At 40.3% G+C, this 13,573-nt stretch overlaps 1 protein-coding gene across 1 annotated transcript in view; it reads right to left on the minus strand.

Moving 5' to 3' along the window:
• The window catches only part of LGR4 (leucine rich repeat containing G protein-coupled receptor 4), a 170,482-nt gene that overhangs the window by 154,510 nt on the left and 2,399 nt on the right, over positions 1-13,573 (minus strand). The gene's annotated exons all lie outside the window — the stretch shown is intronic.

Consider the following 13,573-nt stretch of genomic DNA (forward strand, 5'->3'; position numbering starts at 1 on the left):
GGTTTTTTATTGTTTTTTGACAGTCTGCTCACTCACCCTAAGGACCTTAAGGAGCCTAGATATTTCGCCTCTTATGTTAAAAAAAAACAACATGCAGCAAACAGGAGTGCTCCATGCCATTGCCTGCTTGAAGCAAAAGTCAACAAAAAACACTCCATCATTGATGAGAACATGTGTAGGATGAGTTTCTAGAACGGGACACCAGAAGAGAAACAAAGTAAATGGCAAAACTGGTTCTCCAAGAAGTGCCAACAAGGCTCAAATAAAAACTGTCATTTTTGAGAACTTATTCTCCCTTGCCTGTATTTCATAAATATAGCTGCCGTATCTGGACTGCTGTTAATTTTATGGCGATGTGCATATCATTCTATGTACCTTTCTTGTTTATTTAGTGTTCTTCATATTTAAATAAGACATGTGACAAACACTACAGATCTTGATATTTCAAATATAAAAAGAACTTAAACTGAAAGTGCCAGTTTAACAGTTTGATTTGGTTTAGTTACTTTGTGCAATGCCAATTTTGCTACTTCATACATACTAAAGGAAACAAGACAGAAGTTCTCTCTCACACACACAAACCAAATTCTCAGTAACTTCTTTATGGTTGGCTTTTTGAAGCCCAAGACAGGTATTGTTCCTGCATGCATGGGGCAAAAAAGAGAGAGACAAGGACACTACTCCATCTATGACAATACTCACGAGGCTAAGATATTGTTGATCAAGACAGTCTTCACTTCCAAAATGTTCACATTTTAATCTAAAGACAAAAATTAAGCCTGTCTTGGGGGTATTTTTGAAACAGTCACTCTTGGTAGAATACTTCAGAAACTGAAGGCAAGAAAAACTGCAATTGTTCCTTATTTGTTCCATGTAAATAGGCATTACAGAGCAAGTGTGCAGAGTATTAAAATACCAAATTTCACACTACAGGTAACAGGCTTGGCATGAATGTTATTATGTTATTATTATTCAAATAATATCTAATAGTAAAACTAAGAAGTCAACAGCCCAAAAAAATCACTATTTCATATCAGCTTGAACTTGAACCTTCTTTCCTTGTTTTTTTCCCCCATGATCATATATGTTTCTTTTTAAAGAATGAAATAACAGATAAAAGGCAAGACTTGCCTTCAGTCCTATATATATCCAAGAATGAGGAGGAAAGGGTAATTCTTTGGGAACTTGGTCCAAACTGGTTTTAGAAAGAAACAGACCTCTTATTCATCTTGATTTACATTGAAGATTTTATATAAAATGTACCCTATATAAAAGATAACACATGGCTAATGGCACTGTATATGAGAAATCTGTGTCCAAGTAGTTCAGTTCAGCCAGTAACTTCTCTACTTGCTCCTTCCCTCTGTGATAGCAGAGAAGCTCAGACAATTGCTGACAAGAGGATTCATCATCAGATCCTTTATTTCATTTCAATATAGATACTTTGAGATTGTACATATGCAATAGAACCTGGCTACAATACAACCTCTGTTTATATTATTCTCACAGAGTCCAGTAGAGCTAACACATGAGCATAATGATCAAATTGAATCTCCCTTGTACATAACACCCATCTACACACATTCAAAATAAAAACATGTATTTCTCAAATACCTTAATTCTTAAATGCAACTCTGATGGTAATCACAAGAAGCACAAGACATTAAGTGTTGCATACTGCAGTTCATCTAGAATTTCGGCAGCTGAAGTGTACACAACAATATTGCTATTTAGCGGCTTCATTCACATTTATGAAGACAGTTTGATTAAATACTTGAATGTCATAGCAGTGCAGAGATATGCCAACTGTGACTCAACTAAAGACAAACTGTCACTGATGTACAATCCACAGTAGACAGAAACCACCAACACAGATTTCCAAAAATGGATCAAGCTTTTTTTAAAAAAAAAATTAAAAACACAAGTACAGTTTTTATAAATGCCATACCCAGACCATTGGGGAAATATGCAGACACTATCACCTGTTCAAAAGCAGATCCGCTGTTTTGTTTCCTTAAACATATGTCAGAGCAAAGCTATGTGGCTCACAGATGTTTGTCTGTAGTCTAAGCTATATATTGCAGTGTTACCATGACACCACAATATTTTAAAAGATACATGCTTTTTTAAAATTTACATTTTCACTACATTGGAAGTAACTTTACATACTAGAATTCCCTGTGGCTTTCATACTCTTTTAATGACTTCCTTTCAGATGCTTTTTAAATTGCCATTTCACAGACAACTAAGTTAGCACAAGCAGAACAGAATGACTGCCTGTTTTCAGTTGAAAAGAGATTGCTGATAATGATTATCACAAGTCTGTGTACACCAGTGCAGAAGTTCCAGTATGTGTTATGTGCTGCTTCCACAGAGGTTAACATCTGTTGTGTAATCTAGGCGCATGTAAGACATCACATCAGCTGATTTACTATGTACATCACAGGCCATCTAAGCGAGTCTTAATTATTCCAATCAGACATAAATACAGTTAATGAACCATAGCATAGGGCTGATTCAGAAGTTTGGTCAATGACCCAAAAGACATATTAGATTTTCCTAGCAGGCAGTTGCACACATTTTCAAAATGAAAATGTTAGTAAAGGGGCTGTGTCACAAACCATGAACCACTGCCCCTTATTCATAATTAAACTCAGATTGCTGTTTAATCAGATACATAGTTCTGATTGAACAAGCTATAAGCCACCACCAACTTTTGTTCAGTTCATGGCCCTATGCTAACTACATACACACTGACTGAAGTTAATTTGCACTGTCATCCCTCTGGATCTTTTATTCTATGCTAATCAACTATGACTTGATGACACTTTCCATCACCACAACTAGCATGTGAATAAAGAATTACTACCTCCAGCAACATAACAAAATATACACCTCCCCCAGAGCATGCTCCAATTAAATGGGTTCTTCTACATGAATTTCAGCTATAAAATATACAACAGAAGCCATGGTGAGAAGCTGGCAAATTAGTCTGAAAAATCCTACCAACTACAAGGTTCCAAGGACAAATAAACTGGATTATACTACTTCTGTATTGATTACCCCAGAACAACTATCACTTCCTCACTCAAGCATGCACTGAATGAGAACTACTTAGGTTTTTTTTTTCAAATGAAAAACTATGATGATTAAGAGCATGAAGAGGAGAAAGACTGATATGCCCCAGATGTAACAATACAATGGGCAGGATCCAGCCAACCCCCCCCCCCCCGGCCATTTTATGCAGTTGCCCTCCTTACTACAGCCTCCCTACCACATGAGATTTGCCATGCTGGTCCCATGGTTCAGAGCATAAATTTGGAGTAGGGAAGGGGAATGTTAAAGGGATGGTTTCCTTCGTTTTTCACTAACAGAAGAACCGGTTGGATCCAACACAATATAAACCAAGACAAAGTCCAAGCAACCTGCCTTTCATGGCTGCTACTGCTGAGATTTGGATAAGAAGCACTGATAATCAGAGTTACTTGGCTTCACAATCTGCGTCTGAATACAAACATTAAGTGCCTATTCATATATATACACATTCAATCTCCATGCACAGTTATAACTTCATTTTACTTTGCTTTCTACTGTCTATTTTCCATGGGAAAATTTTAGACATGCAACTTGTCTGCAAGTAGCACACTGGTTGTGGATACTGCAATTTGGCTGTATGACTATTATAATCACTTAGCACATCAGCGACAACAGTCCTGCACGCCATACTCATGTCAAGTTCTAGCCAATCTTTAAGGTTAATTTTTCTTTTAATTCTCCATAAGGCTATTCTACCTATATTCATGTATTCATTTTTAGAAACATAGGTAAGGCTACCCTTACTTCTTATAGAAAAAGACTATTGTTTTCTGGAAATTTGCCTTAACACAAGCAGGTTTTTTTTAAAGAACCTACAGTTTCTCTGAAGCTCAGTCCAATCCCCCCTCATTTATGAGGCAAGCTACAAATGACGCCTAACATGAGGTAGACACAAGTCAGGTTCCCAAATGTTTTGATGGGAAGTGTAGGCGTCTTTTCTGACTACCACAGCTCAGCTCCTTCCCAGCCACTAGGGGCTGGAGTTTACCAAAGGAATTCACATAGTTAACAACATAAAACTCATCCAACTTGTAGAGTTGGAGGGGGAGTGCCTGCATACAGATTGCTAGTATTTACAACAAACGTTTGTTACAAGCAAAACCCGCCAGCAGCAGGGTGCAGGAATCTCACCTTCTGCCAGCCCAAGGGAGCCCCTGTCCAACCCCCCTTATGCCGTTTCACCAGCAACTGGCAAAGCTGCTGGCAGCCAGGTCAGTTCAGATTGCTCCCGTCAGTGGCAACGCAGGAAGCTTCCTGTGCCTTGTACACACTTGGCTCTCTCTCTGCCCTTGGCTCTCTTCCTGAGCCTCGCACACAGAGGCCAGAAAGGATGCGCTGCCACCAGCAGGCGAAATAGGTGCGAGGTATGTGAGGCATGGGAAGCTTCCTGAGCCACCCCACCTCCTGCTGGATGTCATACAGCTCTCCGATCCAAGACAGGGCGGGAGGGGAGCCACAGAGGCCAGAAAGGGTGCGCTGCCGCTGGCGCGCAAAGCAGGCATGGGGAAGGCGCGGGAAGCTTCCTGCACTGCCACCGGCGGGAGTGCTTTCAACTGTCCCAGCTGCCAGCAGCTTTGCCAGCCGCCGGAGAAACAGCGTAAGGGGGCTTGGAGCGGCGGCAACTGCCAGGGGCTCCCTTGGGCTGGCAGAAGGTGAGCACCCTGCATCCCACTTCCGGCGGGCTTTGCTTGTAATAAATATTTGCTGTGAATACTAGTAATCTGTATGCAGGCACTCCCCCTCCAACTCTGCAAGTTGGATGGGTTTTATATTGTTAACTATGTAAATTCCTTTGGTAAACTACAGCCCCCAGTGGTTGGGAAGGAGTTGAGCTGCAGTAGTCAGAAAAGACGCCTACACTTCCCATCAAAACTTTCAGGAACCTGACTCATGTCCACCTTGTCAATCAATCAATCAATCAATCAATCAATCAATCAATCAATCAATCAATCAATCACCTTTATTGGCATTAGAAATAATAAGAGTCTACAATCAGAGACAGGGATAGGCAGAAGCAGAAGCATAAACAAGCAATTAGTAGATGTTAATAATAAAATTAATAAACATTCAGCAATCAGGTGCAGCTATATGCTTGGATTTAACTTTATAAACTTCTGCTAGAAATTTTGCAACACTTAAAGTAACACAAGGGTTACGATCTTCTAAAAGGTAAATTAAAATCCCTCCTTTAATAAAATTATTATGCTGAAGGTGTCCAGTTAAAAATTGTTTGCGTAACAGACCAAAAAGAGGGCATTCTAGAATAACGTAGGACAATGAGTCGAGGACTCCTAATTCGCAAGGACATACCTGTTTTGAAGGGGTACTTGCCTAAACCTGCCAGAGAGCACCATTGATGGAAAGGCATTTAAACGTGCTAAGGTAAATATTCGGCACTGAGATGGGATGTCCAGAGCTGAGAGATAGTGTGGCATCATTCCTTGCCTTCGGTATATGCCTAAGTTGGCTGCAGAACAGACAGGGGGGTGCAGGGGGAACATCTCTTGGAGTTCATGTTCCATAAGTCTTAGTTTAATTGTTCTTAAGATATGTAATTCATCACATAGGAGTAGGGAATCCAATGCAATGCCAAGCTTTTGCAGTTTGAGAGTAAACATAGAGAACCATATGGTACTATGCCTATCTCTCATCAAATGAGATAGCAAGCTACCATGTTCAGATCTAAAGTGGATTTTTATCCTGTACATGAAAGCCATGATCCAGGCCTTAGTTTCCAAGAGATGAAGACCCAACTCTGCACATATAGATATATAAGGGACACAATTAGGGACACCCAAAATCTGTCGGAAGAAAGTTGATTGTACACCCTCTACACAGGGCTTGAAGGCTTTGATCTACAGTGGGATTCCATAAAGCAGCTGGGGAAGGATTTTTGCATTATAAATTTTCAGAACTGCTGGGACAAACTGGTTGCCTCCTAAAAAGAACTTTTTGATTTGCGCCAGTGAGCATCGCACTAAGTTTATAGTTCTGTTCCGATGCATCGGCCAACTAAGGTTGTAGTTGAAAGTAATTCCAAGGTATTTAAAGGCCTTCACTTGTTCAATTTCCTTAGCGCCAATGCGCCACCTGAATAGGTGCCAGCTCTTAGAAAAAATTAGAATTTTGGATTTTTCATAGTTGATTATCAGCCGATTCAATTTACAATATCGATAGAAGGCTTCTAGATATCTTATAAGGCCAATTCTAGTGTGGGAAATAAGAGCTGTGTCATCAGCATACAGCAATATAGGTATTGCTAATTGCTCCAGAAAGGGCGGATGGCCATTTACAATAGATATATGTTGCTTCAGATCGTTCAAAAATAAATTAAAAAGGTGTGGGGCAAGGACACAGCCTGTTTAACTCCCTTTGTAATTGGGAAGTTAGATGATAGTTGGCCATCGGGGGATATCTTAACGACACCCGAAGTAGTTTCGTGTAATTTTTTAATTAAATAAAGTAAAACACTGGGGTTCCATCCCCAGTGTTCTGCGTTTCTTCCACAGCAGGTCCCTAGGGATTGAATCAAATGCACCCTTTAAATCAATAAAAGCTGCAACAGTTTCCCTCCTTTAGGCTTCAAATATTTATCTGCCAAAAAGGCAAGGGGGGTGCAATGATCGATTGTGGATCTCCCTTTAAGGAAGCCAATTTGTTCTGGTCCAATTATTTTCCCTTCAGCTATCCAATTTAGAAGGGAATGCTCCAGGTGTTTAGAGTACAGCTTACATATAATAGAGAGCAAGCTGATAGGACGGTAGTTCTCTGGAAGAATTGGGTTACCTTTTTTATATATTGGACATATCAATTATTTTAACCACGACTCGGGGATAACCCCTTTATGGTCAATTAAGGTAAACAAATTGGCCAACGGAACAGCCCACCAGTCCTTATGCTTTTTTAAAAGTTCAGCTGGAATCCCATCTAAGATGTCCACCTTGTGTCAGGCATCATTTGTAGCTTGAATCCAAATCAATATATTTTTATTCACATCTCTTTAAAGAATTTTGAAGCCCTGAGTTAGCTCTTCTAAATCTGATGTTTTACAGCAGGCACTTCTCAGAAGACTGCTAAGAAGTAGAGGTAATGATTTACTATCATGCACATGTTTTAAACCAAGAATACATATCTTGTTCTATACAGTCAACCAATTTCTGCATTTCTTGTTACTGAAGGGGGAGCTCCAAAGAACTGAAGTGTGTCACATTTCGTGTAAATTAATGTTTAAATTAGTTGCTAGCTGTAGAATATGGATTACTACACCCATGTTCTTGTAGTTGCAAACTTGGGGCACAATTTTTCAACAATCAACCATGAAAAAATATCATCTGTTTGAAATGCATTGATATTTGTTAAATAATGAATGCAAAAGTAACCTGTTGCTGAAAACTCCTTAGAAAACCTCAGAGTCAACACTAGTGTTCGTGGTCAAGTAAAAAAGTCAATGTGTAACTTTGAAGGATTTAAATTTTTATTAAAAACCAGGAAAACAAATAAAAACTATAATTATTCTGCTCTTTCAACAAATCTAGAACATACCTGGACACTAACGCTCTCTAGCATATATTGCTCAGTAAAAGACCTTGGCTGATTTCCTCTTCCACATACTTCTGTTCATTTCAGTACGCAGCCATAAAAATGCTGCTTGAAAGATATTCCTACAACAACAGTGTGTCTAGCTTTTCTAGATCCAATCACAGCAGATATCTGGCAGGAACTCAACGATGATCTACAGTGATAGAGGGTTTTTTTCATTCCAATCTAAAACATATCAACATTTATTTCCACTGAAATTGCTTTCATTTGGGGTGACAGTCAATTTGATAGCAAGCTTTCAAATAATCAGGAACCCTGGTTATTGTAACAAATGGCAGACATTTTCAATTGCCATTTAACCCACTTTAACTGAACAGCATAGCACTTTGAGTGGCCTTGCACTGAAAGATAAGCCTCTTGTTCAGTTTTTCTGTCAGAAAATTATGGACTTGAATGCTCAGGAAGCTAAATAGAGATGACTAGTATGAAAGAAGCAAACCAAATGAAACAGTAATTGTGGTTTTACTATACATAGAATGGAAGAGAGAGAGAAGACATAAACCAATGCAAACAAACATGGGCAGGCTATGTACAGCTGCATTAAAAGTATCATACTGTTTGTTTGACAGAACTCTTAAAAACAAAAGAAAACAAGAATAAAGCTAAAGCATAGCAACTGTGCAAGATGTGCACTGGAGTGGGATTATTTTTTTACCAAATTAAATTCCTTAATCATAGTATTCCACGTGAATTGCTACCATTGCAGTAACAGTTACCATAGCTAGATATTCATGGTGAGTAAGTGAACCAGTTTTCACAAGGTGCTAATTCCTTTCACAGAAAATTTTGTTTCTTAAAAATAACTCCATCAAAGAACTCACATACCACATAGGCAGATTTACACTCACTATAGCCTCTGCCATGTCCAATCCCCTCATTTTATGGTCAGATGCCCACTTGTGAGCCAATGGACTTTGATTTAATGGTGTTCAAATCCATTTGAGTGCATTCAGTTAAGCATTTCAGCCAATTGGAAACCTGATTTCTGTATAAATAGGATATCCAAGGTCTTTCCAACCAGCACTGTTGCCCCTCACCTGAACAGAGTGCAAAAATGGCAAATATAACTCAAGCATGTATGGGATAAGTGAAGCTGAAGATCCAACCCAAGAGAAAAAGATGAAAGTTAAGAATTACTCTTCTCCCCTTAGAAAATAGTAACGTATAAGAAATCAATTTAAAAAGCTGTAGCTTCTGCAACCTAACATGTTTGTTTGCATAGTCAACTTCTTAGATATTGACCATGTTACAATAACAAAGTCACAGTCTCTGCATGCTGCTGAAAACAGGTGGCTTGAGAAATCAGTCATTCTACAGACAAGCTCTTACTTTATGCCAAAGTATCTAAACTACATGACTATGGACTCAGAACATTGTTTTGAATGTCTCATCAAGTTGTCTTCTTTGCCATACCAATACTGACACACAATTTGTACATACTTGAAAAGCATCTTTTCCAATCTTTCTTTAGTATCTCACTGCCCCTTTTCATTTAGTTTCCCCTATCAATATTCTTGCCAGACAACTGCACTTAAAAACAAAATTCATAATTTAAAATCAGTTTTAAATAGCCCTTGTCCTAAGGCTAGCAATAATAATTTCTGACCTACCACACAGGAAATGTTTCTGCAAACTGGAAGGAAAGCTTCTTTTTTGTCACTGCAGCTGCAATCTTTAGTATATACATGGCCTTAAATTAATAATGCAGGTATGTATATTCAGATGAGCTAAATGAAATTGTTGTCAACTAGCAATTTTGTGGACTTCAATCATGTCAAACATGTGGTAGAATCTAGTCATTAATTCAATGAACAGTAAATGCACATTTAATCATATAGCTGTTGTGTGTTACTCTCATTATTAAAGTGGATATACAGAAAATGAGCACGCTCTGTGTATTCTAGACATTTACACAGACTGACACACAATTTGAACAGTTCACACATCATAAACCTAATCTTCCAAGCCATGGCTTGGATACTCAGGTCTATGCCATAGGTTTAGGTGCTCCCTCCTTGCTCATGGGCTTCATCCTCCATTCCCTGGGTTTTTTTCAGCTATAGTTTTCCACAACACCCATGATGAGCAGTTCCTTCAAACTATGGTTTCCAAAGCTGCTTTAAGTTATTTGAAGTCACAGTTTACAGATTCAGGACCAAACTATACACTTGTATTTTTTAAAAAAACTTTATTTTCCAAATGCAATAACATGGCAGGTATCTTTCTATACATAGCAGCAAAGTGAGAACCCACTTTAATGCATCTGATGAAATGGGCTCTAGTCCACAATAGCTTACATTAGAACAACCAGTTGTTTTTAACATTCCACAAAACTTTTAAGAGCCAGCATGGTGTGATGGTTAGTGTTGGGCTAGGATGTGGAGGGACAGGGTTCAAACCTCAATTCAGCCATGAAGCTCACTGGGTGATTTTTTTATTATTATTCTACTTCTACACTTCTACTTATACTCCACCCTTCCTGCCAGCGGACTCATGGTGGCTTCCAACAATATTCCAATAAAAACTTAAAACCACTTAATCCAGATAACATAATAAAAAGATTCAGGTGCCAAGGATCAAATCAGGCTACTATAAAATCACTACAAGCCACAGGCACTGCCATGGTTTAACTCTGGGGTGGCTTAAGAGGCAGGGCAAGGCAGTCTGATAGGGGGACACAAAGCTGGCCCCTAATCAAAGGCCCGGTGGAACATCTCTGTCCTGCAGATCCTGTGGAACTGTAATAGGTCCCGCAGGGCCTGGATCTCCATTGGGAGAGCATTCCACCAGGCCGGGATCAAGGCAAAAAAGGCCATGGCTCTAGTCGAGGCAGCCAAATGTCCTTCAGGCTGGGGACCACCAGAAGCTGCTTATCTGCAGAGTGCAAGGCCCTGCGGGGGACATAATGGGAAGTCCCGCAGGTATGCAAGTCCCAGTCTGTGAAGGGATTTAAATACTAGAACCAATACTTTGAACTGGATCCGGAACCCAACTGGGAGCCAGCACACCCAGCATAACATAGGATGGATGTGCACCCTAAATGGTATCCCTGTGAGGACACACGCTGCTGCATTCTGGACCAGTTGTAACTTCCTGTTCAGGTCCACAGGCAGCCCAGCATAGACCAAGTTGCAGTAGTAGGACAATCACACTCTCAAGCTAATCTTACCTTACAAAGTTGTTGTAAAGATATAATGGAGAGGGAAGACTGATGTTGTAACCAGGGGCGGCGCAAGGGTTTACCACGTTCGCGGCCGGCTGGCCGGGCACCCCCGCGCGCACGCGCGCACCGGCCTGCATGATGACGTCACGCGTGACATCATCACGGGAGACCACACGCCATCGCTGGCCCGATTGCTGTGGCAGGCAGCCTCTGAGCTCTCCCGCTCGGTTGCCTGCGCCGCCACAAATGCCTGCCCACGGTGGCTGAGCCTGGCCGGGGGCTTGTGCTGGCGGCGGCGGCGCGGGGTGGGAGGGATAGGAGGCTGGTGCTTTGAGCCACGCGCTCCCACCCGCCGCGCCTCCTCCAGCGCTCCCTCTGGCACCCCGTGCCTGCGGCCACCGCCTACCTGGCCTCAATAGGCCCGCCGGCCCTGGTTGTAACCCACTTTGGGTGCGCGTTGGGAAGAAAAGCATGGTATAAATAAACATTTTTCACTGCAGACTAACACACTGAATTCCCCACAAAAAAACTATAGAAATCTGTTATAGTATCGTACTGACTCTGGGCCAAGTTATTTTCATGTTTACTTTACAGTACCTCCCAATGGGACCTAGAAGGTGACATATGCAAATGTTCCATTGAAACCATTAGTAACTATGAAGGTATAAAACATACAATCCCAATGGGCTGCAGAAGAATAAACTAATTTAGGACTTTGGAAGTGTTGGGAAATAGTCTAGTTTACCTACAGAGCTCACAGCTAATGGTGAGCAGAAACTGCCAATTCTCATATACTGATGAGATATGGAAGAAATCTAAGCAAGCCTACACAGAAGTCAGTCCCATTTTATTCAACAGAGCTGGGAATTGTTGCTAGGATTGCAGCTTGTGACACATGAAAGGATCAAGTCTCTACATAATAATGAACCAGATCTCACTATCCTCAGTGTAAACTTTGTTATGGAGTAGATTTGGTCAATATTTTATGCCAACTCCAATTTTAGTCTCCAAAGGGATTATAAAGCAAATAAACTGCTTTAGTGCTATAGAATCTCAATGAAACTTACTCCATACTATAAATAAACAAAGCACATTTTAAAAGTATGGCATTATGCCAAGTTTATCAGTTAACTGAAATTTCTTACATTTTATCCCACTCTTTCTCTGAGGAGCCTTGGGTGGCCTATATAGTTCTCCCCTGGCCAGGAAAGAATAACTGACCTAAGGTCAAGTAGTGAATTTAACAACAAGCAAGAAACCTGGATCGCCCCAGTCCTTGTCTAATTCTCTCGCCACTAGATCACGCCACTGTTGAGCAATAAAGGGAACAATTCTTAACATGCTGATATTATACAATAATAGTCTTTAAAAAAGCAATGAAGTCTCAGTAATACAAAATGAGTGCAGCTCCTAAACAAGACCTCATTACAGCCTTTTACTATTAAACCTTCCCTGAGAGGTGAGGCACACCCTACATACTATTACGAAACATATTAGGTTTGTGGCGAGACTTGCTTAACATAGCAATTTTCTAAAGTAGAAATTTCAAGACACTACCCCCCTAAACGGGAACTAACACCCTGAGACACATGTTTGGTATATAACTGGAATGCAAATCCAGTTCTCCCATTTCATTTTAAATGCACAAGAGAGAGTCTATACCACTATCTATCATTATTTTCTGCCAGTATTATATTGATTATGTATGTCCAGAATGGCTACATAATGCGAGTGTCTGAGGGTGTGTCTGAGGGTGGGGAATATACTTCAGTGACTGCTGAATGAAAAACCAGAAAATGTAACACACACAGTCACCTGTCCCATCTCTGCATGTTCAACACATGTGGTATTCCAAATTAAAATTCTATAGTCCTGCTTCAACTAGTTCACAGATAACCTAAGCCTGTTAAATATTCTTATTCATTTTGTGCAATTCTACCTAATCCTCTTTGGTTTCACATACCTGGATTTCTATTAATGTTAATCCTTCCACCTTCTCTAGATCTTTAGGCGTAACAACTCTGATGCAGTATCCATTTCAAAATTAATAACCAATTCCTCCTGCCTGTTTCAAGCCTCCTCAGCTGACCTCATAGCCAACCACTCCAGAAACAAAACAGCAGCATTTACTTCAGTGAGCACTCTCCTCCCCCACAATTGCATATCCCTCCATTTTAAATCTCAGGTTCCCGAATCCTTGAGTAACCTTTGGCCAATGGGCTGCAAGTTTGCACAGTTTTGTACTAATGTCAGCAGAAGCAGGATTATTGTAAGAAATTCCTCAGTGTTGTGAAGGCATATGCAGTCAGTCCCAGTTGGGATTAAACACCAAAACCACATACCAGATAATTCCACACCCTTGAAATCCTAGGTGTTGTACACACCTAACATTTTTTTATGGAGTTTCGTCATTATTACAATAGCATTGTTAGAAAGGCTGAGGCTAGTAATATTTGAATATGAATCTGCTTTCAAAACCAAGGATTCCAAAGTAAGCCCCAGTAACTGACATGATCACTGCCGCCGCCCCCCCCCCCCCAACTGATTATACAAGAACCAAACCAGGTCTTTGCTTGTTGACTGGGAGCATGCATGTGCATTCTGCAGCCTGTGGTTTTGTTCATCTGACATGAACAAGGCACTGGAGCTCTTTTAGGTTAGCACCATAGATCTCTGCAGATCCATTGGTGAAGTATATTGACATTCTGACAACAC

This window comes from Eublepharis macularius, chromosome 2, assembly GCF_028583425.1.
Source record: "Eublepharis macularius isolate TG4126 chromosome 2, MPM_Emac_v1.0, whole genome shotgun sequence".
Classification (NCBI taxonomy): Eukaryota; Metazoa; Chordata; class Lepidosauria; order Squamata; family Eublepharidae; genus Eublepharis; species Eublepharis macularius.